The sequence below is a fragment of the Macaca thibetana genome, chromosome 8 (assembly GCF_024542745.1).
Source record: "Macaca thibetana thibetana isolate TM-01 chromosome 8, ASM2454274v1, whole genome shotgun sequence".
NCBI lineage: Eukaryota > Metazoa > Chordata > Mammalia > Primates > Cercopithecidae > Macaca > Macaca thibetana.
The window spans coordinates 18998045-19024810 of NC_065585.1; the positions used below are offsets into that span (position 1 = coordinate 18998045).

General features: G+C 38.6%; 1 pseudogene; it reads right to left on the reverse strand.

The window, feature by feature from the left end:
- Positions 1-7405: 7405 nt before the first annotated feature.
- On the reverse strand, positions 7406-9004 carry LOC126961389 (lysine-rich nucleolar protein 1-like; annotated as a pseudogene).
- Positions 9005-26766: the final 17762 nt, after the last annotated feature.

The window sequence follows — 26766 nt, forward strand, 5'->3', positions numbered from 1 at the left end:
AGGCTCTTGTGTGTTAATGATTACTGCCATTCACCAGGTATTTCCAGATCTGCCTTTTACCAGGTACATGGTAGAAGTATGATTCCTGGCCCCTTTATGTTTTCCAGGGTCACGTGACCAGTTCTGTCAAATAACTTGATCTCAAATTCCTGGCCTCAAAAGATCTTCCTGCCTTGGCCTCTCAAAGTGCTGGGATTCCAGGCATGAGCCACCATACCTGGTATGTCCAATTACTTGAAAGTGGAAGTGACTCTAGGCCACAGCATCCAATTGCCAAGCACTTACTAAATTAATTATAAGATTCCTCAGGGCTCTTATATCTCTCTGGCAGAATAACCAACAAAATCAAAGATGGTGGCTTCTGCGTCAACCTGGTTTCTTAAGCAACTAGGGTATGTCCAACCTTTGAGGGCCATGAGCTAAAAGTAAATCCTTTAACAACCAGGTTGATCTGAAATTAACCAGCAACCAGGTTGTTTGTTATGGCAGCATAAGAGCCAGTCCTGATTGATACACACTTTAACCCAGGAAGATTTCTCCTTCTAACTCCCTGGTCCTTGTTTTCTATGTTTACTCAATGAGAGATGCCATGTCTGTCCTTAGGATGCCTCTTTTACATTGTGCAGCTTCATGGATCTTCAGATGCATTTTACTCCTATCTCCAATTAGAACACAGACTCCTTCAGGGCAAGAACTGATCCCAAATAAATTATGCAACGTCTCTGAGCCACAGTTTCTTAACCTGTTAAATGGAAATATTTAAAAATTCCTCATAGCTATTCAGGAGCGTTAAGATGGGCACACATAGAATATCAACCACAGAACCTAATAGAAAATAAACAATCAAAAATTACTGTCTAATTTGCTTTCCTTCCATTCATCTTTGTAGTCCTGACAAAATTTAGCACATTGCTAGCTCAAAAATTATAGTTATGCACTGAATACCTACTATGTGCCAAACCCTAACTAGATGTTATTTTAACCCTTATTAAATATGTATTATTGTATGTAATTGCGTTTCCATTTTTATGGGCAAGAATATTGAACCTCAAAGAGATTAAATGTAATAAATAACTTGCTCAAATGGGAAGAGCTAGTATTCAAATATGTTGTATCTTCAAAGCCTCTGCTTGTTCTCCCACAAAGCACACTGCTTCGTTTAGCTGTTATATAGGAATCAATGTGGTTTGATACTACAAAAGTAATACAGTTTATCTATCTACTTACGTATTGTCATAATATTCCTCATTTCTAAGAAGCTATTGAATGTAAGATCCATTATTAATTTATCTTTCAAAAGGAAACACTAACATCAAATGTAGATATGGATTTTTAAGTTTATCTGAATTTCAGATATTTGAGATGAAAGGAAAAAATAGGGTAGTTAGAACTGATTAAATATCTCGATATAAATAGAGATAAGGTGAGGCACTATATCAAAATGACACTTCACTTATATGTTAATGCCTGAAATACTCAAAACAATGCTGGCAAAAGGTGTCACTGTTCCCAGTTACAGTTGGAAAAATAGAGACATAAGAGGACCTGAGGAGAGGCAGCTCCAGCAGGCATGTCAACTCTGTCTTCATATGTTAGGCGGAGTTGGTGCCTATTTGTGCAGAGTGATTTGGGATTTCAGAGTTACTGGTCAGTCTCTTTAAAACACTTTCTCATCTGCCTTTAGATGAAATCAACTATGAGATAGTTCCTGAGACTGTGTGATTTACTGTCCTGAGTACAGCAGGGTAGAAGTTCCCCAGGGAAACGTGCATGCAGAGCAAGGGAAGGAGTGTGTCTCTTCCTCACCTTCCTCCCCAGACACCCACCACTGTACCAGGCAAAGTGCTCTCACTGTGGTGTGTACAAAGCTCTGCAAGGGAAGATACAGGTTGGCTTGGGGAGTGCCAGGGATAGCAGTTTCCTGAGCCTCACAAGAGAAGAAAAGAAACTCAGGTGGGGCACGGTGGCTCATACCTGTAATCCTAGCACTTTGGGAGGCCAAGGCAGGCAGATCACTTGAGGTGAGGAGTTCGAAACCAGCCTGGCCAACATGGTGAAACCCTGTCTCTACTAAAAATACAAAAAAAAAAAAAAATAAAAAAAAAAATTAACCAGGCGTGGTGGCAGGCACCTGTAATCCCAGCTACTCAGGAGGCTGAGGCAGGAGAATTGCTTGAATCAGGGAGATGGAGGTTGCAGTGAGCCACGATCGTGCCACTGCATGCCAGTCTGGGCAACAGAGCAAGACTCTGTCAAAAAGAAAGAAAGAAAGAAGAAAAAGAAAGAAGAAAGAAGAAAGAAGAAAGAAAGAAAGAAAGAAAGAAAGAAAGAAAGAAAGAAAGAAAGAAAGAAAGAAAGAAAGAAAGAGAGAGAGAGAGAGAGAGAAGGAAAGAAGGAAGGAAGGAAGGAAGGAAGGAAGGAAGGAAGGAAGGAAGGAAGGAAGGAAGGAAGGAAGGAACTCTGGCCTTTATAAAAGCAAATTGAAGCTACAGACAATTTGGCACCAGGGAAACAAAAAGATCAAAGACCCTGGATGCCAAGAATTTGATGATATCAAGGGGCTGTGCTAATAAAATGCTTCAACATAGAGCAAGGACCTTTACAAGTTAGGGGTGTACTATCTGCCCCTATTCCTTTCCAAGACGTTCTAATGATGTCCTGTGCTAGAAATGTCTATGAACTAAACAGAGGAAAGCTTTCCAGCTGACATAAGACAGTCTTACCTGGCAATAAAGTTTTTAAGCTCAACCATTTTGACTTCTGAGAAATTAATTAATGAAGCTCATGTCAGCCGAGCCACAAGCTCAATTGTCTACAAGGCATATGGATCTATTTTTAACTGGCTGCATGGAATAAAACTGCCTTCCAAGTGATGATTAGCTAATGTAATATAGAACTCATTGCTGACTCTTACTTGTCCAAAGTCCTGCTGGATACAGCCAAGAATCTCCTAAAGGGTATGCTAGCCACACAGTTTACCAGAATGACTGAAATATATCCCCAGTTTAGACTCAATCAACTTGGAAGCCTGTACCTGAGTGCATCCGATAAATTCCTTAGGGGATTATTTTTACTGCCTTGCCCTTTTACTGAACTGTCTTTGTGGCAGACCATCAAACTCTATTGAGGGTGGCTATAAGAAGACACAGCTCACAGTACTCCTTCCTGAGTCTACTGAGAGGGTGTTGTTGAGCACATCAATCATTACATCACGTACTGTATTCTTCTGAGGATCCTGGGGAGAAATTTCTGTCTGCTCCCAGCAATAAGAATAGAACAAATCTATTTATATCTTATAAATACTGTGAACTAAGTAACAGGCAGAGTTTTTAAAATTTCCTTTTCGTTGCCAATTCTTATAAAATAACTTTTGGAACATAATAAGTATTTATGATATGCATATTTAGTCTCATCCTTGCTATTCTTAGGTCCTGCCTTGTTTCTCTTTATTCTTTTGCCCCTAATTTTAATCTATTATATCTTGCTCTGTATTATGCAAGTTACCTTAAATCTCTTTTGCAACAAAATTGGGGTTCTTAAATAGATTTATCATGTTGGGCTGATGCTGGTATTCTAATCAGATCCATTCCTTCCTCTTTAAAGTGTTTTTTATTTGTGTGTGTGTATTTTTTTTTACAAAATTCTCTTATTTAAATGAAAATAATTCCGGACAGGACTGTGTGAGATAACATATTAAGCTGTCATCAGACACTTTTACCTCATTTTCTATTATCTGAAGAAAGAGATATCTGGTTGGGACTCTATTTATGTGAAATTGAATGAGGGGGAGAAAATAGAAAAAAAAATGGCTTTATAACAAAACAGAGTAACAACGTTCAAGGTCTATCAGATCAGAATAATAGGATAACACCAAGAAATTAGAAGTTAATTGAGTCATATGCCATGCCCTTCATTTTAATCCAAATAACCAATTGTCCAAATTGAGAATGAGAGAGCGTCATTTAACCAGAGTTCAGATGAAAAAAAGATCTAAGAAATTTGGATGATTACTAGTTAACTATCTGAGTCAAATTTGTCATCACTAATTATAATGCTTTGAAGTCTTAAGCAGGAGTCATAGAAGACCCATACCAAGTTCATGGTAAGGTAATGACCTTAGGGTAAATTCAGCATTGATTAATGCACATCTGGAAAAAGGAACTAGGTCAGGATAACTTTTTTTTTTTTTTTTTTTTTTTTTTTTAAGATGGAGCTTTGCTCTGTCACCAGGCTGGAGTGCAGTGGTGTGATCTCGGCTCACTTCAACCTCCACCTCCCAGGTTTAAGCAATTTTCCTGTCTCAGCCTCCTGAGTAGCTGGGACAACAGGTGCGTGCCACCATGTCCAGCTAATTTTTTTTTTTTTTATTAGTAGCCGGGGTTTCACGATGTTGGCCAGGATAGTCTCAATCTCTTGACCTCATGATCCACCCACCTTGGCCTCCCAAAGTACTGGGATTACAGGTGTGCGCCACCATGCCAGGCCCAGGATAACATTTTAAGAGGAACATTAACTATCTGGAATTTGGGACAATGGTAATACATATGTTAAAAATACTGGAAACCAGGCCATGTGGAGAATTATTTAAAGCATAATGTTGCAATACAGTGAGATAGAACATGGTTTTGGAGTTAAACCCACCTGAGTTCAAGTATTTGTTACCACTTGCTAGCAACTTGAATTAAGTTTCTTCTATCTGACTCTGTATATATAGTGTGAATGTATTTAACAAATTACTTTTCTTCTGGGGAGGAGGGAGCAAGACACAGAAGACACAGAGGTCCATGTAGAATCATAAGAAGGTAAAGAAGGAAATAATTCAAGAGACTACACACAGCCTAAAAGTAAAGAAACATCTAAAATTATATTAGAAAGGTAGTAGGAAGTATAATCTGTGTGAAATTAAATTCAAAATATATATACAAAGTGAGCTAACTGGGTTTTAGAAAACAGATTTTGGTGGTTAGTATATCATACATATACATGACATTTTTATCATCTTAAGGAAAAACTAGACTATCACATTTATAATAGAGTCAAAAGCAGAAATTTATTATCACAGCGACTTGCAGAATTAACCATTGTAGGTATAGTGAAAAGGAAAGGAGTTGAGTTCAAATCCACACACTGTAACTGACTAGTTATGTGACCTTAGGCAACATTAACTCCATTTAACTTCACTTTTTTCAAATGTAAAATAAGAAGTATAGAAGTTGATCCCTGCCTAGCTTACAGGATTGACACATAACTTCACGTAAAATCATATTTGTGTTTTGTAAAGTATAATATCCTACAAAACTTTTATTTTCATCATGACTGGTATGATTAAATACGAAATTACATAGTAATCAAAGGGATTGAGAGTGTGGATGGGCCTCAGCATGAGTTCTCACACTCCCAGAGAAAAGCCCTTGTCTTCAAGAGGCATGTATTAATAGTAGTAATCACAGAAACAGAGAGAGCTATAAGTGCCGGGAAGATTCCATTTTCAGCCCTTGGCAGTTAATATAGGAATTACTCTTAGAATGCTGCATTTGCTTGGAAATAGGTAGAGATAGATAGATAGACAGATAGATAGATAGATAGATAGATAGATAGATAGATAAATAGATGACAGATAAGTAGAGCGATAAATAGATTAGATGGATACAAGATAGCTGATAGACAGATGATAGGTTATTGATAGGTGTATTTATACATTTTCATGTTGCTACAAAGACATACCTGAGACTGGGTAATTTATACAGAAAAGAGGTTTAATTAAGTCACAGTTCCACATGGCTGGGGAGGCCTCAGCAAACTTGCAATCACGGTGAAGGGGAAGCAGGGGAAGCAGGCATGTCTACATGGCCTGCAGGTGAGAGAGAGCATGTGAGAGCACAGGAAAATCTACCACCCATTAAACCATTAGATCTTAAGAAAATTCTCTCACTCTCATGAAAACAGCATGGGGGAAACTGACCCCATAATCCTATTGCTTCCCTCACTCGACACAGGGATTACAGGTCTCTCTCTCCACATGTGGGGATTACAATTGAGATGGAGATTTGGGTGGGGACACAGAGCCAAACCATATCAGTAGATAGACAAATAGATGAGATAGTAGATAGATAGAAGACAAATGATAGAGGTAGATAGTTGAGATAGTAGAAAGGCAGAAGACAACTGATAGGTAGATAGATGATAGGTACCTATAGATAGGTCGGTAAATAGATTAGATAGACATATAAATAGATGATAGATGTTAGGTCGATAGATAAATAGATTAGATAAATACATAGATTATAAATAGAAGATACATGATATTAGTGTGATAAGTGTATTAGTCCATTTTCACATTGCTACAAAGACATACCCAAGACTGGGTAATTTATAAAGAAAAGAGCTTTAATTAAGTCACAGTTCCACATGGAAGCTCCACATAAGTAGATAAATGGTGGATAGTTAGATACACGATAGCTAGTTAGATAGATAAGACTTTGGGGGTGAGATAACTGACAGGTGCATTCCTATTAACTGGAAAGCTTTTGTTTTTATGGATAGAAGAATGTAGTGAGGCTTTCATTTTGAAAGTACATGTTATAATAATGCAATATTTTATATAAAGGAAGTGAGCAATTTGGATGTCCATGCTTTAAACAGGGTGAGGAGAGAATCTAAAGCAGTGGCTGGATCAGAAAGTAACTTGCAACAGCTGAATATTTGATATTATTTGATAGTTTGTGGTAAGAAAGAAAAAGAAAAGAAATGACCCTTCCCCCAAGATGTCAACTTAATCCCCAGAAACTGAATATGGTATATATATGGCAAAAAGGGATTTAGGGTTGCAGGGAGAATTAAGGTTGCTAATCAACTTATCTGAACATAAGAAGATTAACTGGGATTATCTGGGTGGGTCCCATGGAACCTCAAGGATTCCACTCTGTAAGAGGAAGAAGGATCACACAGAAGGAGATGCAAGGTGAAAAGGACTTGACCTTGTGACTAGCTTTGAAGATGACGAGAGGAGGCTGTGAGTCAAGGAAATACAGGTAGCCCCTAGAAGCTGGGAAGTGCCTTCAGACTACAGCTAGGAAGCAAACAGGGACTTCAGTCCCACAGCCACAAGGAGCTGAATTCTGCCAGTCGGAATGAGCAAGAACATGGATTCTCCCCTCAAGCCTCCAGAAAAGAATACAGCCTACAGTCAGCACTTTAAGTCCCATGCAACCTATAACAGATTTCTGACCTACAGAGCTTTAATGTCATAAATATGTGTTGTTTTAAGTCATGAAGTTTGTGGTAGCTTTTTATGACAGTCATTGAAAACTAATACCTGGTCTTTTTAGCAGAATAACGAGCACCCAGTAATGTGTCATTCATGCATATCTTTTTTTTTTTAGGAGGCGGGACAAAACTCCAGAGTTTAATTTTCCAGCATGACTGACTTGGAAGTGTTCCTGTCAATATAAAAGAACTTGTTGGGGGCGATGGAGAGGATGAAGCCGGCTCCATGGCTGTACTTCCAGCTCATGGCCCGGTCGTGGTCCTTCTGCAGGTTCTGCTGCAGGCTGTCAGCTGCCTTCTTGCTGAGGGCCATGTTCGACCTTGCAATAGTGCTGGGGGTGGGGAGACGGCCGAACAAAGGGGACATGTTTGTTTGTTTTGAGACGGAGTCTGGCTCTTTCACCCAGGCTGGAGTGCAGTGGCCGCGATCTCGGCTCACTGCAACCTCTGCCTTCCTGATTCAAGCGATTCTCCCACCTCAGCCTCCCGAGTAGCTGGACTTACAGGCGCCCAGCTAATTTTTGTATTTTTAGTAGAGACATGGTTTCACCACGTTAGCCAGGGTGGTCTGGAACTCCTAACCTTGTGATCCACCAGCCGGCACAGACTTTTGAAGCCATCCGTAAGTTTGAGAAATTTCAGTTTCAGTTCCTTGTTCTGAAAACCAGCAGTATCCCACTGGCCAAACTGGTTCCCGTCCGCTTCCTGGTTTCAGAAGCTTCCGTTTTGCCTGACTCGTGATCGACCTCTTCTTGCAAGTCCTTTCGCCTCCCCTGGTCTATGTGCACCTCGTCCATGTTGCCTTTCTTTTCCAACACCACTTCTAAGTCCGTGTCTGTTTCCTTCTTCCAAGGGTCTCCTGCCACCCTACTCTCTTTCCACTTATTTTTTTTTCTTCCTTTTCAGAGCCAGCTCCTCAGTTACCTTCTTCTTGGACTTCATCTTTTTCTTCGCGGGGGCCTTAGGGCCATCTCCTATGGGGATGTATTCCGGGGCCTCAACTTTCACTGGTTTCTTTTTACTTCCTTTACGGGGGCTGCTCTCCAAGGACCTGGCGGGCTTGGAGTGGCCTAGGAGGGCGTCTCCCTCCTGGTGGAATTTTTTTTCCTTCTCCACCTTCCCACTGTGTTCCCTGGGGCTCTTCTGCTTCTGTTTCTGCCCCAAGGCTGCCTGTTCCTCACCCTCCTTCCCCGCTGAGCAAGTGTCCGCAGCAACCCGGCCTCCCAGAACCAAGGATCCTGGACTGAGAAGGCTGTGGGGTCCTCAGCCCCCTTTTCTTGACTTCTTGTGTTTTTTGAGTCTCTTTCCAACCCTGGTTTCCTCCTCACCCTATCTAAGGTCTGGGGAGGTTCTCACCCCAGAGGCATGGGACATGGCCTGAGGTGACTTCTTTTTCTTCTCCCCACTGAGGAACTCCAAGTGGCCAAGCACCTGCTTCCTGGGGCTGGGTGACTTCTCTGTCCATCTGGCACACAGCGTGGTCTCTGGTTCCACGTGCTTCTCGCAAAGGGTGCTGACACCTTCTTTTTCTCCTTTTTCTTCACTAGAGCATCTCAGGTACCTGCCCATGGACTACACTCTTAGAGGGGAATGTGGCTTTTATAGGAGAAACATCAGCAAGGTAATCATCATTGTTTAAAATTGAGTATTGAGTCTCTGGTTCTTTGACCATTTTCTTCTTGTTTTTCTTCTCCGGGAGCCCAAGGCCCAGGTCTACTTTGTGTGTCTTGGTGATCATCCTGGTGGGCCAACCTTCCCCGTCCTTCTTCATGCATATCTTAAAGACTATTCGAAAATAAAATGTTTATTGTGTTACTCAATTTTTATAAGAAGGAGTGCTCATTCAGCTTCCAGACATTCCTAAGGCAAAAGCACTACCTGTTAAGTGTGGTTAAGGGGGCAACTGAAACCTGGGATGCATATAGTTCAGAATAGCACAAAGACAACCAAAAGAGGGATAGATCTTAGGAGAAGCACTGGAAGAAAATATCTCAAGAAGATGCATCATTTGCCACAAAGAAGTGGATGTAAGAACATGGGCAAAAGTAGGGGAAAACAGGGTATTTTTGGCAGTGTCACTCACGTGGGCAAAGAAATCAAGTGTAAGCAGGGTATAAGGCTAACCAATTATCTCTAGACATGAGATATTTGTGGAATATTAGATGTAAGACAGAAAGAAAATTATTGAAAACCACGAAGGCAAACTTATGAAGTTTCTATTTAAAATTGTGGGCATTTATTGTAAAAGCAGTGGTGGTATTGATAGGAATAATAAAACTAACGTTAAGGGAAAATGATGACATGTAACACTGAGTACTTACTGTTTGTCATAGTATAAATGCTGTATTTACCCATGCAATCCTTTCAACAGCTATTGAAAGATTAACTTCTATTATCACCCTTTTTCACATTGAGCAAAACTGAGACAAAGATAAAGTAACTGCCCCAAATCAAAAGGTAAATAAATGGTAGAACAGGAATTTGAACCCAGATCCTCTATTTCAAGAATGTGTAATCTTACCCACTACATCATAATAGTGCATTGAATATCAATTCCATTAGATACTAGCCTGGGCACTTGACACATATTAAATAATGTCTCACTAATCCTTTTTTTCTAAATTAGAAAACTGAGGCTAAGAGTGGTTAAGCTGTCCAAGATTTTTCAGGTGAAAAAAATGGAATTCCAAGTCTGTAATCATGACAGAGTACCTATTATTGTACTTGCCCAAGTTGATCTCCTGGTCTCATTTGATCTTCTCACCTTGGCCTCCCAAAGTACTGGGATTATAGGCATGAGTCACCACACCTGGCCCATTAAAAAAAAAAAAAAAATTAATACAAAGAACTCCAGGAAATGAAAAAGGGAACAAAATCAGATGTGACACAAAGAAAAAAAAAATGGCAAATGGTAGATTTAAAAACCAAAAGGCAAGCCAAAACTGGAAGTATATATTCATGTAACATACATCTGGCATTCAGCTTATAATAAGAATACAAAAACAGTCCCTACATTTAAAAATGAAAAAAGCAACCAAATAAAAATGGATAAAATACTTGAGTGGGCACTTTAATAAAAATATACAAATGGACAATAAACATATGAAAAATTATTCAACATCATTGGTTATTTGGGAAATGCAAATTAAATGTAGTGAATAATACTTCACACCTGCTTGAATAGCTAAAATTTAAATTTTTTACAGAACCAAATAATGAGGATGTAGAGCAACTGAAACCCTCATCTGTTGTTCATGAGAATATAAAATGGTTTGACAGTTTTTAATATAGTTAAATATATATCTAGCCTATGACCCAGAAATTTCACCCCTAATTATTTACCCATGTGAGCTAAATATATTTATTCACACACTTGTAAAAGAATATTCATAGAAGCTTTACTTAAATTAGCCAACAATTGGAAACAGGCCAAATATTCATCAGCAGGATAATATAATGTACTATTGATATACCCAACAGCACAGATAATCTCAAAAACAATGATAAGAGAAAGAAGCTGCTAAGTTCTTTCTCTTATCACTGTCCCCCAAAGTGTCCCCCAAAGTTCATGTGTTAGAAACTTAATCCTCAATGCAGCAGTGTTGAGAGGAGACACCTATAAGAGATGATTAGGTCATGAGAGCCATGCCCTCAAGGGTGGATTAATAGGTTAGTTATCTTGGGAGTAGGTTTCTGATAAAAGGATGAGTTTGGCCTCCTTCCCCTCTTTCACATTCTTGGCTTGCTTGCCCTTCTGTCTTGCTTCAAAGGATGATGCCGCAATGAGGCACTTGCAAGCCTCATGACCGTGGACTTCCCAGAATCTAGAATACCAAGAAATAAATCTCTGTTCTTTATAGATTACTTAGTTTCATGTATTCTGTTATAGCAACACAAAATGAACTAAGACAAAAGCCATACATGAAAAAGTACGTACTGTATGGTTTGATTTATATGAATTTCAAGAAAAGACAAAACTAATAGAAATTAGAAGAGTTGTTGACTGAGGGGTAGATTGACTGATAAGGGCCATGAAGGACCACTTTTGTGTGATTGAAATGTTCTTGACAGTATCTTGACTAGGGTGTTGGATACAAGGCAAATACATTTGAAAATTCAGATTGAATGTCACACATATCATCTATGACTATCATTGTGTGTAAATTTTTCCTCAATCAAAAAATACTGCTCACTCTAGCCCTAAGCTAATGCTAAGTTTACAACACTACAATGGTTAGCTATTTGTAAGGCAATTAATATGCATCAGTTACTGTGTACAGCGTAGGAGTAGAAGGGTGATCAACAACTCAAAGACATACAAAGCACGCAAAAGCACACATGACCTTCTGGTGGGCTTTGCCCTTAGTTACTAAATTCATGGAACTCACATTCTAGTGCAGGAAACAATATTAATCAGAGAACCAAATAATTTAAAATTACCACTCTGATAAGTTGCAGGGAGTGTTATTTTGTATTGTAAAAACATATAATACTGGGAATTTAATCAGGGTAATAGCAAAGATTTCCTCAAAAAAGTGACAATTCAGCGGGCATAACCCTTGAGGAAAGAAATCTTTTTTGTTGTTGCAGGGATGTTATCATTGTTTATCATGATTGTTATTTTGCTGGAAATATCTAAAATCAGGAAAACTACCAAATTGGAAGAGTGATACAACAAGATAGATACTTACTTCTCTGATATAGGTAGATATCTGTCCAGCCAGAGAGAATTTGCCTACTCAAGATCCCTTTAAATGCTATGATTTGGATATTTTTATTATACAATGTAGTGAAATGAATTTTTGAAACCCTACATTCATATTCCAACTCTATTATTAAATTCTAGCTCTAAAAAAAAAAAAAGAGATTTAGACAGTAAATCTTCGCAGTATCACATAGTTTGCAATTGCCTGCGTTGGATTGCCTGGGTCAACTCAAGTTTTTATTTAGAGTTGAGTGTGTTGTTTATTCCATGGTCCGGTAAGTGTGTTGTCTCTAAGAGGCAGGGAGATACGTTTATAGAACATAGTCAGCTCCGCCCAGATTCCCTCTGAAGCCACTTACCCGTTCTGTGCACTTAGGCATCAGTTTTGGTGTGCTTTGCTTCTACTGACTTGCATCTGCAGCTTCCTTCAGAGTGCTGCCTACAGACCACTTTAGCCTCCTGGATTGTAGGCAAGGAAAGCTCAAAACGTCCGGGAGTTTCCTCCTCACCCACCCACCACACACACAGTCCACTGCCAACGACTGACTTTGTGGGAGTATAAAGCTTGGCTGTGTTGCCTCCAGGCTGGAGAAACTTTGATGTGTAATTTATGCCATAGAGCACCCTGTAGGATTGGGCTGGGGCTGGTACTTTGCTAGAAATTGCACCCTTCCCAGTCTTTCCTTCCCCATTCCTTACCAGTTTCTCCTGGGAGCTCTTTTTAAATAAATCACTGGTACATGAATCTCCATGTCAAGGACTGCTTCTGGTGAACCCAGTCTAAGACAGCAGGTCAGAGCTCACCTCCCAGAGGAAAACTGCCTCTGACTCACTTAGCTCTGAGACACGAAGAAGCTAACCATGTACAAGCCTCTCAGTTCTGACAGAGCAGGAATCAGGGTATGTGCTATTTAGCAGATGAACAACTATGTTCATTGATTGTTAAAATTCCCAGATGATCTTTAAGGGAAATTATCTGGTGGACCATTTACACAGAACAGTACCATCAACCTACAAGAAACTGTCAACATGCTCAGTGAGCAAGAGTTACAAATAACCCCAAAACTGAAAGCATCGAAAGCATTTATCCAGTCTACCCTCCTGACTCAGAACATGTTGTGCTAGAACTGTTTAAAGACAAAAGATTCTGCATCCCGTTTAATTAAAAACATTTCACAAAGAAAGTTTTCCCATGACACCACTGCAATCTCCTCATGAACCTAAATTTAGATGTAAGGTATAGAAAAAGGTGAGATAGTTTGTTGAGTTTCTTCTATGTACCAGACATTTTCTATGCAATGCCACTTAATCTTCCCAATAATCCTCTTAGCTACCACTAGCCCCACTTTCAACGTGAAAAAATGAGATGCAGAGATGTTGGGTACGTTATCTGAAAGTACATAGCTTATAAGCAGCAGACCTGGGGTTTGAAATCAATTGTGTTTGGATACAAAGCTGGTACTCATTCCCATGTATTAATCAGCCAACTCCCTTCAACCTGTAGCTGATTGAGATGCACTCAACTATTTTAACAAGTGAGACTTTGTGAAGTATTTCATTGAGAAGGCAACTTCAAATACTGAAAACAGCGAACCATCTAACTAACTGTGAGTTCGGTAATACCAATGAGTGTTATATCATTAGGAGACTCAAGATCAGCAGATCCAGAGCTGCTTCCACAACCCCGCAATCTCATGAGAAATCCAGAATCTCTCTGGCTTTCTGCTGTACCATGTTGAGCATGTTGGTGAAGTCTGTCTTCGTGATTGTAAGGTGGTGTTACAATTTCCCAGGTCAAGAGAAGAGACGACAGGGAGAACATGAAAGGGCAGGGTGGTGGTTAGCTCTATGGGGATGTCACTCATTTATTTCATTACAGAAAATTATTCTTGTAGATTATTTCATAAGTCATTGACTTATGAAATAATTTCAGTGCAAAAGCATCTAGAAAAGTAGATATCTAACAAAAAGAAATGTGTCAATTTTAATTTGTTTTTACCAATGATTTGTTTTACAAGGGTGGGAACATGGCTTCTCGAATAAAATCGGGATTTTATAAAATGAAAAAGAGATGTATAATGATTGAAAGGAATATGCTATATTTGTTATATGCCAAGAAATAGATCAGAAAACCTTATTTTCTGTTCCCTTTCTCCCAGTTCAGGTGTTTCTCAAGTCCCTGGAGACACAGAGAATTGCTCCCTTTCACTAATATGTGGACTGAGTATTTTAAATGGCTGGAGTTTGGAGGAGGCACTAAAACAGTAACGTCTGACTCCTATTTCACTCAATTCTTGACAAGACTGGGGATGAGAATGAAGAAGAGTGATAACAATTGGAAGAGAATTTTCTTCGCTTTCATTCTTTCACAGACACCTGCCCTAATAGCACACACCCCAAATGGACAAAGTCCAGCTCTGCTGAACCGGCACATTAAATGAGTGCAATATTTTTAGTAAGAGCAGTAGCCAAGTCCAATGACAATTCTTTTCAAACGACAACCCTGGCTTCTAGCAGCTCATCTCTCTTTGCTGCCATCTGGTATCGCCTCATATGAACTTGACCTGGGTACAGAGGAAGGGACTAGAATCCTTCAATTCTAGGGTCCTACAGAAAGGGACTGAGAGTTAAGCAAACCCAGTTCTGGAAAATGAAAAAATACGGAGAATTGAAGCCCAAAATTTGACATGTTGAGATTCTGAGCAATAATAAATGCCCAGTGGGGGGTCGGGGGTTGACCGTAAATAGACTGGCCTTGTCACGCCACCTGAAATTTGAACTTTCTACATGATAACATTCGATTAATCAGAAGGCAGAGGACTCACTATCTTGAGCACCAAATGGCGCACTTTTCATTTTAAGGCCCTTAAGTTTTATATAGATTTATGTAGATATACATAGATATGGTAAGAATAGGAAACACATGTGAAGCAATATCTGTATGCTAGGCTTTGTTGCAAGTCTTTCATCTATATTAACTCATTTAATACTTACAAATACAACAATGTAGGAATGACACTATTATTATCCCCATAACACATATGAAGAAACTGAGGCACAGTGATGTTAAGTAATTCCCCAAAGTTACAGAACTAGTAACTTGTTGAACCAGTAAGCAGGGTTTGAACCCAAGCAGAACCTGTATTGTATCCTACTAGACTACGTGTTTCAGAAGATGAATTTCCTTTAGTATATTTATCCAGCTAGATTTTAACAGGTACCACACCCTGCCACCTGCCACACAAACATGCATTCATACACACACAGCATGGCTATGGCTTGCTTGGTTGGCTAAGCCCTTCCCAAACATGTTTACTCAGTAGTCTTTTATTTTCCTAGAAAACATTCAGAGATTGATATTTCACATACTCTACTTTGGGAAAAGCACAGTTTAAAGACAATCTGCAGCACACCCAGATAGGAATAAATCTACTCAGGACTTCAGTCATAAAAGGCTGATTACTTCATCACTCCATTCTACTCTTGATAATATTTCTAAAAGATATCAATAAATAAATTAATAGTAAATAATAATGTTAATATCTGTTTTAAGTGTTTTCTGTATGTCACATATTATTTTAAATTTTTTTCTGTGTGATGTTTTATTTATGCTTCATAAACTCAACGATGTAGGAACTATTATTAATCCCATTTTTTAAATATTAACATTTAAAAACAAAGATGTTAAATAACCAAAGTCTCAAATAATAACAAGCGGTGCCAATATTTTAATTCAGTCAGATTAACTTAGTTTAAATTAAAAGTCCAATTTTTGAAACTCACATAATTTCCTGGAGAGTTTTAATTCAAGTCTTCAGACAATGAAAGGACTAACTTAGAATGACTAAACCTACATAGTGAGATTATAATGTTCTGCCTTTTATGAATGAACTATTAATACAAACACATAGAGAGTGAACTTTTAATACTATAGAGTATTGCTCTGGTGTTAGCTTTTAATCTCACTGTGTTAATTAAGAGATGAATTCTCTAGCCAGGTATAGCTACAGGGAAACATTCCTCTCCTTGTTTTTTTTTGAGTGATGATTTTTGTTTTGTGCTCTTTGCTGTTGTTTGTATTTTGTACATTTGGGCCAAGTACACAAAACTGAGGTCATTGTACTATTAAGTTCATGGCATATTATCACTTCATCATCAAAATTCTTGCCGGGGGTTTTATTTTATTTTGCTTTGTTTTCACTTGTCCACCACCTTAAATTCCACCCTTCTTCCCTCATAAAGATTCACTCTGGTGTATAAAGTATTTTGTTTGCTCATTTGTTTTTGGAAAAATGCGTGTCTTTGACTGGTGTTGCCTTTTGCCTGGAAAATGGCCCATCTCTGTTTTGTGAGCGTGTGGCTCCCAGTTCTGTTTCATCCTCCTTCTAGAGCATCACTCTATCTGACTTCCAAGAATTTTCTAATCTGAGCCACTCTGGCTTTTGTTGAAAAGATGTTTTATTTCTATTTGTTTATTTCATTTTATTTGTGTTGCAGATTGGCTGAGTTAGGTCTGAAAATGTCCCTCTCATTTTGCTGGGCAACGGACTCCGTGGCATGTGCACATAACACTATTTTAAATATTCCTTTTGTCTATATGTGCTCAAGCTTTACATTTTTAACAATTTTATCCCCTTTTTTGCAGGTTGCAAACTTCTTGTCATTTTTTTAAAGAAACTTTAGCTACAATTTTTGGAATATACTACATTCTCTTCAACCTTAAGCATCCACATTGCTGTCCCAAATATCTGGAACACATTTCTCCACATTTACGTGTATTGACTCTGCCTATAATTTTTTTCCGATTTTGAGAATGCATAAGTTTGTAGAATAAATGAATGAATGAATGACAAGGAGAATTGTCAAAGGAGAGCATGTGCTATTTAATCAGATGATCCCTTCTAAAGATCACCGGCAAACAGCCTTGCCTGCCCTATATTCCAGTACCAACCTAACTCGGTGAGACTGACAGAACACCTGTGAGCTGTTTACCAAACATCTGTCTTCATGGGTGTGTGCAAAATCTTCCATGTTACTAAGAACTAGTTGCAAGTTCAGGATGGATTTCTCCAGCTTAGTGCAGAAGACAAATAATTAACAAGAGTACAATCAAGGTTAATCACACATTTTAGAATTAGAAAGATGCTGCAACTAGTTGAAATTCGGTATCCGATATCTGGAAATAATATGCTGTTTATAACGAGGACATCTAATTGGGTAACAATTTGATATTTAATGGTGCAGCTCATCCTGCTGTTAATCCTCTCCTATACAGTTCCTGTTCTAATGAGGTTACCACTAAATCAGTATGCTGGCTCCCCTAATCTCTTGAGAATCAACCAGTGGTCTTCATCATTAAGACTTTCCACAAGGTAATGAGAAAATTTTCCTGAATATTTGATTAAAATACAAATAAAACAAATGGAACAAATCAATATTAGCTGGTAACAGTACTGTAGAGGATTTGAACAGTTCATGGGCCTCACCCACTCCTACACATTGTAATTGCCTTGCTGAGAATGGGGCTCTCTGCCCATCTACAAGATTGGAGGAGCTCAAACCTGGACTAAGGATCTTACACAAACTTTCTACCCTATATGAAGTTCTTGCTGGGAGTAATGATGAATAACACTCACAACACTCATAACTCTGACATTCTACCTGCAACTATTTAAACATTTTACATATTTGACCAATCTAATTATGATAACAATATTGGGAAGGTGCTGTCATTATCCCCAATGTATTCATTAAAGTAGGCCAGCTGATGTTAACAAATAAACCCAAATATGGAATGAATGGACCCCGTAGTAATTTTACCCTTGTGTTAGGTTGATGATGGTTCAGTCACTTTTTCCCTGTTGCTTCTAAGGTCATCCTGGGTGTTGCCATTCTACTCAGTCAAGAGGAGGAAAGAGCACAGAGGAATAGGTTATTGGAGCTCTATATGGGCCATGCGGTCATCAGTTTTTCTGACATACCCTTGGCTAAAACTGAGTCATATGGTCACAATGACTGCAAGGGAGGCTAAGAAATATAATCTAGCTATGTACCCAAATAGAGAGAAAGTATTTTTATTAACAGCAACAGCTTATTTAATGCTACACTCATTGTACAAATAAAAAACCCAAGGCAGCCAGATGTGATGGCTCATGCTTGTAATCCTAGTACCTTGGGAGGCTGAGGTGGGCGGATCATTTGTGCCCGGGAGTTCAAGACTAGCCTGAGCAAAAGAGTGAGACCCCGTATTTACAAAAAATACCAAAAAAATTGCCAGGCATGGTGACATAAGCCTGTAGTCCCAGCTAGTTGGGAGGCTGAGGTGGGAGGATCTCTTGAGCTCAGGGAGGTTGAGACTGCAGTGAGCCCTAATTGTACTCCAGACTGGGCAACGAAATTAAATCTTATCTCAAACAAACAAAAAAAAGCAAACAAAAGAAAAATCCCAAAGCATAGGGAGCTTATGTGTTTTGCCCATATTCACACAAATAACAAGTGTGAAAGCTGAAATTTGAATTCAAACAGTTCACATGCAGCCATTTAGGCACTGGTTAAGATTTGCACGAAGTCTGAGATTAGTCATTGCAACCATGCCTCCACCTTCCACATCAGACCCTAACCTATGAACAGGTTGTGTTAACTTTCTGTCTTCACTTACATATGCGTTCCCTCACTACTCTGTGCTTCCTCCCCCTTGCTCCTCTTACTCTCCGCCCACCCCGTCAATCATTTCTAATTCTTCTCCTGGAACATTTGCCGTAGGGTAAGAAATTTTATACCCTCCAAATTTTCAAAGAACAATCTCCCCCTGTATTTCCTCCTGGAGTCTGGTTTTCTCTTTCCTATAGTCAGTTTACCCTGCAGCTCTTCCCCAGTGCAAGCTACTTATTCACTCACTCCCCACCCATCAGTGGGCCAAAAGAGTGGGTGTTTAGTCTTCTGCTTCTTACCATTGCTTCCAAATAAGCTTTATTTGTTACTAACAAATCACTAAACTTCTCCCTTCCTTGTTTCTACTCTTATTTTTTAATTCTCTGACCATTTGGTAGCTCCTTTCTGCAGGGCTTTTGTGCCTGCCTACAATCCTCCCCATCCCAATCTCTACCTCATTCTAACACATTTCATCAGATAACATTTATGGCTCCTGAGCCTCATGTTGCAAATCTATTCCATTCAGGTGCAGTGGAGAGGACAGGTTCTCCCTCCCTTTACTCGCCCAATCCTTGCTTATAGCTTGCGTCCAGGTTTGACAGGCTGACAATGCTAGGATCCTGATATCTCCCAGCTCCTGTGTGTTTATAGGACAGAGATGGCACACTGGAAGGGGCAAGCCATGAAGACCAAGGGCTGTCACTCCCCTCTTGCTTAGCAGGAAAAGTGGGTCCTCACCTTTAGCTGTTATGAAGTGGTGCAGGGGCATGTCTTAAGGGGAAAGAACATAGTGATTCTACCTGAGGGCATTGCTTTATTTGAAACAGGACTTGGGGAACCCTATGCTTAAAAATATTGTCAGAAACAATGGAGATGTTGGTGGAGAGCAGTTACAAAGAGGCTGGTAGTTCTATGCTATAAGCAAATGGCAAAGCAGCCTGAAGTTTAATAGAGAAAGTCAGTAAAAGAGACAGCCAATAAGAGCCCTCATGGGATCACAATCAAATCCCGGGTTCCAAGAGGCTGCGCTCATGCACTAGGCTGCAGCGACTCAGGCAATCAGAGCAGAACGTGTGGCAGATGAGCAGACCTCAAAACCTTTCATAAGCCACAAAGACCCATCAATACAGGGGAGAAATCTCACTGGCACTGGGGGCTTAAACACAACTTCTGACCAAACACTGACCCAGGAGAGATTCCTAGAAAGTGGTGCTTAAAGATAAAATCACATTCATCCTTGGTAGTCTCGAAGATTTCGTGTGTACCCAAGGCTATAGCCTCTCAAAAGCAATCAGGCAGGGAACCTCCAAGTTCCTAGTTCATGGCTGAATGTGGACCAAATGCATAAAACCCCTGAACTATGATAGCAGCCTTTAGGCCACACATGAATCCAATGGTAAAAGAGAAAACTATAACTGGCTAATGGAACTTAGCACATTCTTTGACCAAGAAGTGGCTTGTACTGAGCAGATGTGAATGCCAAGTGGCCAGGCTAGAAGATAAAATCAAGGGAAAAAAATATCTGAGCATAAAGACCAGAGGCAGAAAACTGCTGGGGAAATAAACTCTGAAAGATTCGTTCAGCCAAGTCACTAAGCAAATAAACAAATCACAATTCAAAAATTGGGGTATTCATATCCAGAATTGCCATATTATCTAAAATGTAGAGTTTTTAACCAAATATTATAAGTAGTATAAAAAAAATGGGAAAATATGATCTATGTATTTGAAAAAATAGAAACTGCTTTTGAAGGGGCCACACGAGATGTAACTTCACACCCACTTGAATGACTATAATTAGCAAAATGGAAAACAACAAGTGTTTTTAAGGATGTAGAGAAATTGTGCGTTGCTGGTGGGAATGTAAAAGAGGGCACCTCCTGTGAAAAACAGTTTGGTGGTCTCTCAACAAGTTAAACAGAGAATTACCACATAACTCAGCAATTCCACTTCTAGATCTACACTCCCCAAAAGGAACACAGGTATTCGAGCAGATATTTGCACATGAGTTTTCATAATAGCACTATTCACAATAGCCAAAAGGCAGAAACAACCTGAATGTCTATCTGGATAACTGGATAAACAACATGTGATATATACAAACCATAAACTATTTATTACTCAGCCACAAAACAGGAGTGAAGTATTTATATGTGCAGCAATGTGGATAAACCTTGAAAAAATCATGCTAAGTAAAAGAAGCCAGACAAAAATGGAATGGTCACCTATTGGATGACTCCATTTGCATAAAATATACAGAATAGTTAAATTCTTAGATGCCAAAAGCAGATGAGCATTTGCCAACAGTGGGCAGATAGTAGGATGGGGAGTGACTGCTTAATAGGTACAGGGACTCCATTGGGGGTGATGACAATGTTTTGGAACTAAATAGAGGTAGTGGTTTTACAACATTGTAACTATATAAAATACCTCTGAATTTTACACTTTAAAATGGTTAATTTTCTATTATGTGAATTTCACCTCAACAACAAAAACATGAATTAACTACTGATACATTTTACACCGTGAATAAACCTTGAAAATATTATGCTAAGGGAAAGAATCCTGTCACCAATAAAACACATATTATATAATTCTATTTATATGAAATGTCCAGAATAGGCAAATTTCTGGAAGTAAAAAGAAGATTAACAGGCGCCTAGGGTCGTAGGCATGGGAGGAGTGTGTTGGTGGGAACTGAAAGTGATTGCTGGTGTGTATAAGGTTTTTTTGCGGGGGGGTGGGGAGTAGACCAAAATATTCTAAAATTGGATTGTAATGATAGTTTGACAAGGCTGTGAATATATACTAAAAGCCCAGAATTGTATAACTTTAAATAAGTGAGTTGTATGGTATGTAAATGATAGCTCAATAAAGCTGCTTTAAAAAAGAATCAATGATATATTTGGGCTGTACTTGTCAAAAGCTATGAATTTAACATAAATTGAGAGAGGAGTTATATGAAGCTGAATGGAAAAGGGAGGTGGAAAATATATGAAAAAGAGCTTTTCTCTCTTCTCATTTACACTGAATATTTTTTGTTATGGCACTTAACACCACCTGATGCTTTGTATATTCATTGTCTATTTTCAGTCTCTCCCAACCGGAATCTAAGTCCCGTGTCCTGCTGCATCTCCAACACTATGAACTGTGCCTGGTTTATCAGTAAGAGCTACCATAAGGGTTTTATAATAGGGCTGCCATAACAAAAATCCCCACAGACTGGAAGGCTTAAACAACAGTGATTTTTTTTTTCTCTCATAGTTCTTGAGGCTGTGAAGTTCCTGATCAAGGCACACAAGGTTGGGTTACTCTGTGTTCTCTCTTCTTGGCCTGCAGAAGTTCATCCTCTCTGTATGTCTTTATGAGATCTTCCCCTTGTGCCTGTGTTCAAATTCCCTCTTCTTAAAAGGACACAGGTCATTTTGGATTAAGGCCTATGTCAGGCTTGTCCAACTCGTGGCCCGTGGGCCACATGTAGCCCAGGACAGCTTTGAATGCACCCCGACACAAATTCATAAACTTTCTTAAAATATTAGCCATGGATCTTTAGTTTTTTTAAGCTTATAAACTATCATTAGTGTTAGTGTATTTTACGTGTGGCCCAAGACCACTGTTCTTCCAAGGTTGCCCAGGGAAGTCAAAAGATTGGACACCTCTGGCCTATGCATTGGCCTAATTTTAACTAAATCACCTCTTTAAAGGGCTTGTCTCCAAATATAGTCCCATTCTGAGGCACTGGGGGTTGGGGTTTAAACAAATGAATTTGAAGGGAACGCAATTCAGCACACAGAGCGAGCTTGTGAATATTTGCTAGATGAATAAATAGCTACCATGCCAACCCGCAAACTGGAATATCATATTGTAACAAAATGATATGAATAAAAACGATCACAGATATTTATACATAGAATAGAGTGTAAGTAAAACACCTCAGAATGCTAACAATTGTGGTGAGATCATGGATGATTATGGATAATAATCTTCTTTTACATTTTTCTGTTTTTCAACATTTATACAACATAGTAAGTTTTACTTTGTTTTCCACAAAAAAATATCTGTTTGTTGAAGATGATTTGGGAGACAGGAAAGAACTAAAAATATAACTTAATAATTCTACCTCCTTTATTCACTTTACCACACTTCAAAAATTTAAAACTGTCATACTGTTCCATTTTTCTATACACCTATATGTATCTATATTCTATACAGTTTTATACAGTTGGAGGTAAATATTCTTTGCTGTTTTATAATATGGTTTTTATATAATATAATATATAATTTTATATATAATGTAATATAATTTTTTATAAAATATAATATAATTGCTGTTTTTAAAAAGGGTACATTTTTAGCTTAATAGTTATACTTTTTCTCATGATTTTTCTAAACATGATTATTTAATTGATGAATAATAGCAACATACACCATCATGTTTATGTTACCCCCTATTGTTGAATAACAATTTTTTTCAGTTCAAGATTGTTACAAATAATGTTTCAGCGTACATTCTTATAAATAAATATTTATACCAATCTCCAATTATTCTGTTGGATATATTTGTAAAGATGAAATGTCTAATCCAAAGTGTATGTTGATTTTTAAGGCTTCCATTACACATTGCCTAATAATAAAGACCTGATACTTAAATTTACACTTCTTTGTGTTAGTCTTATGAAGAAGCAGCAATAAGTCTCACTACCCAAAGCAAACAGATCAAGAAAGAAAACAAAACAAAACAAAAAACAAGTGTCCATCAATCTCAAATTATCAGGAACTAATACACTGGAGCAGAAAATAGCAAAATATACACGCAAGTTCCAGGGACAAGTTTGTGGTAGAAAACATGTTCCCTTCCATGGTCCATAATAGATAAGCCCAAGAGCCTGTAGCAGTGAACACAAAGTTGGAGTTCTAAGCGCTAAGTCATCTGCAGACCACCTCTGCTTCTTGTTTGTTATTTTCGTCTCTGGAACTCCGTGGAAGCACTTGACAACTAGCTCTAATTATGTATTCTCATAATTATGGCGCAGATGTCTCTCTCCATCTGAAAGTTCCATTCTTCCCTTTTAAAGGTCACTGTAACTGAATAAAGACTAACTGATTCTAATTAGGGCTTTCATCCACTAATCCATCTACCTCATTTAAAAAACAATCAAAATGAGAACCAAAGAAAGGAAGGGGCTCATCCATTTTTACTTTAGCTAGTCAGAGACCTCAAGGATTCTAATACCTGGTCCAGTGTTCCTGGACCATATTCACCTCATATAGTCGTGGTGAAGTTTAACTGGACTAATGTATGTAAACCTGTAGTACAACACTGATGTAAAGGTAAATCCTAATTATACCTATTTTGTGAGAGAGGCTGTATGGTATAGTGACTGACTGCAAATGTGAGTTCCGGAGACAGGCACCTGGAATTTTGAATCCTGTCTCCATCACTAGCTATGTCATCTTGGGCAAGTTATTTTCCTTCTGTAGCCCTGACTTTTCCACAGGATACTTGACAGCATTGAGTGATACCGCACATGTCAAGCAATTTAGAAAATCATCTACTATATTATTTATCAACAGTAATTCACAAAAATTCAGTAAAGCATGTTAGGATAAATGCTATTATACACATATTATGATAAGGATTGAGTGATGTTTTATTACGTGCTCAAGACCCCACGGAAAATTTTTTCCCCACAGAAAGCTACAATCTGGGTCTACCATGATTCGCTTCATCAAAAATAAGTTGAAAGTTTGAGATACTTGTCTAATGGAGAAATATATAAAAGAGACAATGGGATTATTTGTTTTTCTATTAATCAGATACCATGTACGTTCCATATAATGTGAAAGTGATGATCAGCACAGAGTTGGTGGTCTGAATATCAGGAGAGTTGATTTAGGATAAATGTAATCCATGTGGATGGAACCTAGGACTCCAGCAAAGGTTACCTGCAGGAGCTGATTGGTTTAAATACCACCTGTAACCTTTTTTACTCTAATTTATGAGAATTCGGTAACTGAGCAGTTATGGTAATAGTGTTGGTTTCGGCAAAGAATACATTTTAAAGAGTTGGGGAGGGACATCACTGATCTCCCATAGGGAGTGTTTTATTATTTTTTCAGAGAACAGAGAAGACTCGGCTTAAAAAATTGAAAGATGCTGTAGTCTCAGCTACTGGAGAGGCCAAGGCAGGAGAATGGCAGGAACCCGGGAGGCGGAGCTTGCAGTGAGCCAAGATCGCGCCACTGCACTCCAGCCTGGGCGACAGAGCCAGACTCCCTATCAAAAAAAAAAAAAAAAGAGAAAGATGCTTCAGTCCTTGGATTTATCCAGAATCATAAGCACTTCAGATTGTTCTCTGATTATCTGCAGCTACTATCAGAGAGATGAAGACTTTGTTGAGTGTATGGGGCAGAGGGAGAGGGGACAAGTGGCTAATGTGAAATTTCAGCAATGGTCCTGCATTTTCTGTCTTAAATTGCACCTTAAAACATTAAAATTACAAAGGGAATGAAAACTCTGTCAGGTTTTGATATGATTTGGACGTCTTGTCCCCTCCAATTCTCATGAGGAACTGTGACTTCCAATGTTGGAGGTGGGCCTGGAGGAGATGTTTGGGTCATGGGTGTGGATCCCTTATGAATGGGATGGTGCTGCCCATGAGGTGATGAGTGAGTTCTCACTCTGTGAATTTAAGTGTGATTTGGTTGTTTAAAGGAGCCTGGCACCTTCTCCCTCTCTCTCTTGTTCCCTCTGTCACTATGTGATATGCCTGCTTCCCCTCTGCCTTCTGCCATGATTATAAGCTTCCTGAAGTCTCACCAGAAGCCAAGCAGATGCTGGTGCCATGTTTCTTGTATAGTCTGCAGAACTGTGAGCCAAATAAACCTCTTCTCTTTACAAATTACCTAGCCTAAGGTATTCCTTTATGACAATTCAAAACAGACTAACACAGGTTTCATGACAGTTAGTATTGCATTCTGGTTAAGAATACTGTACCAGCCAGGTTCAAATCCCAGGTCTGTCTTTAACTGACCACATGATCTGGGGGATTTTGTGTAACCTCTCTATGCCTCAAGTTGCTATTTTATAAAATTGTAAATAAAAAGAGATACGGATAGCAGTTACTTTGCTTAGTTGTTATAAATAATTAGTTGAGGCTGGCCATGGTGGCTCACTCCTGTAATCCCAGCACTTTGGGAGGCTCAGGCAGGCAGATCACATAAGTCCAGAGTTTGAGATCAGCTTGGCCAACATGGTGAAATCCCATCTCTACTAAAAATACAAAAATTGGTTTCGGGTGGTGGCACACGCTTGTAATTCCAGCTACTAGGGAGGCTGAGGCACGAGAATTCCTTGAACCCAGGAGGTAAAGGTTGTACTGATTGAGTGTACATACACATGCACATACTCCCTCTTTCCACCAACATATACACTTAGGGAAATGCCTGACACACAAAAACCACATAAGTATTTCATAATATAATTTTCCTGGAAAAACTGAATCACTAATGAACATTGCTGGTTGATTAATTTATCACTTGATAGATCCGACATCTCTTTAATATGACTATTTTAGATTTCTGTAAGAAACCTCAATATCTGATAGATTTATTATATTTCTTCTAAGAAACTATTAAAAATTGATTCTAAAACTACTTGGAAGTCTTAGGATATTAGATCAAGAAGTCACCTTAGGTGTTATTCAGATTAATCTTTCAGTTTTCAACGGAGAAAACTGAATCACAGAAACAATGTTCCCAAAGTGACAGGACTCTTGGTAAAGAAATATAGTAAACTTCAGAGCTATGTGATCTCCATCTAGGGATTTTTCTCTTGGACCAGGTAACTCACTCTAATTATTTCCTACCTTAGGAGTTTCCATCATTTTAGATTTCATGGACTAATATATGTTTACAAATGTTTTGATACTCTGTATTTTTGTCATCTAAGAATAAATACAAAATAAAACAAAGATTCACAAATAAGGAAATACTAGAAAAGTAAGAAGAACATAAAGCCAGAATAAACAGTGTTCTGTCTAAACTTGATATTTATTTAAATAGAACAGAAAGAAGTACAAAGTATGAAAGAAAGCATTGATAAATTGATCCTCAAAGTAAGAATCTTTGCCTTTTGAAACACA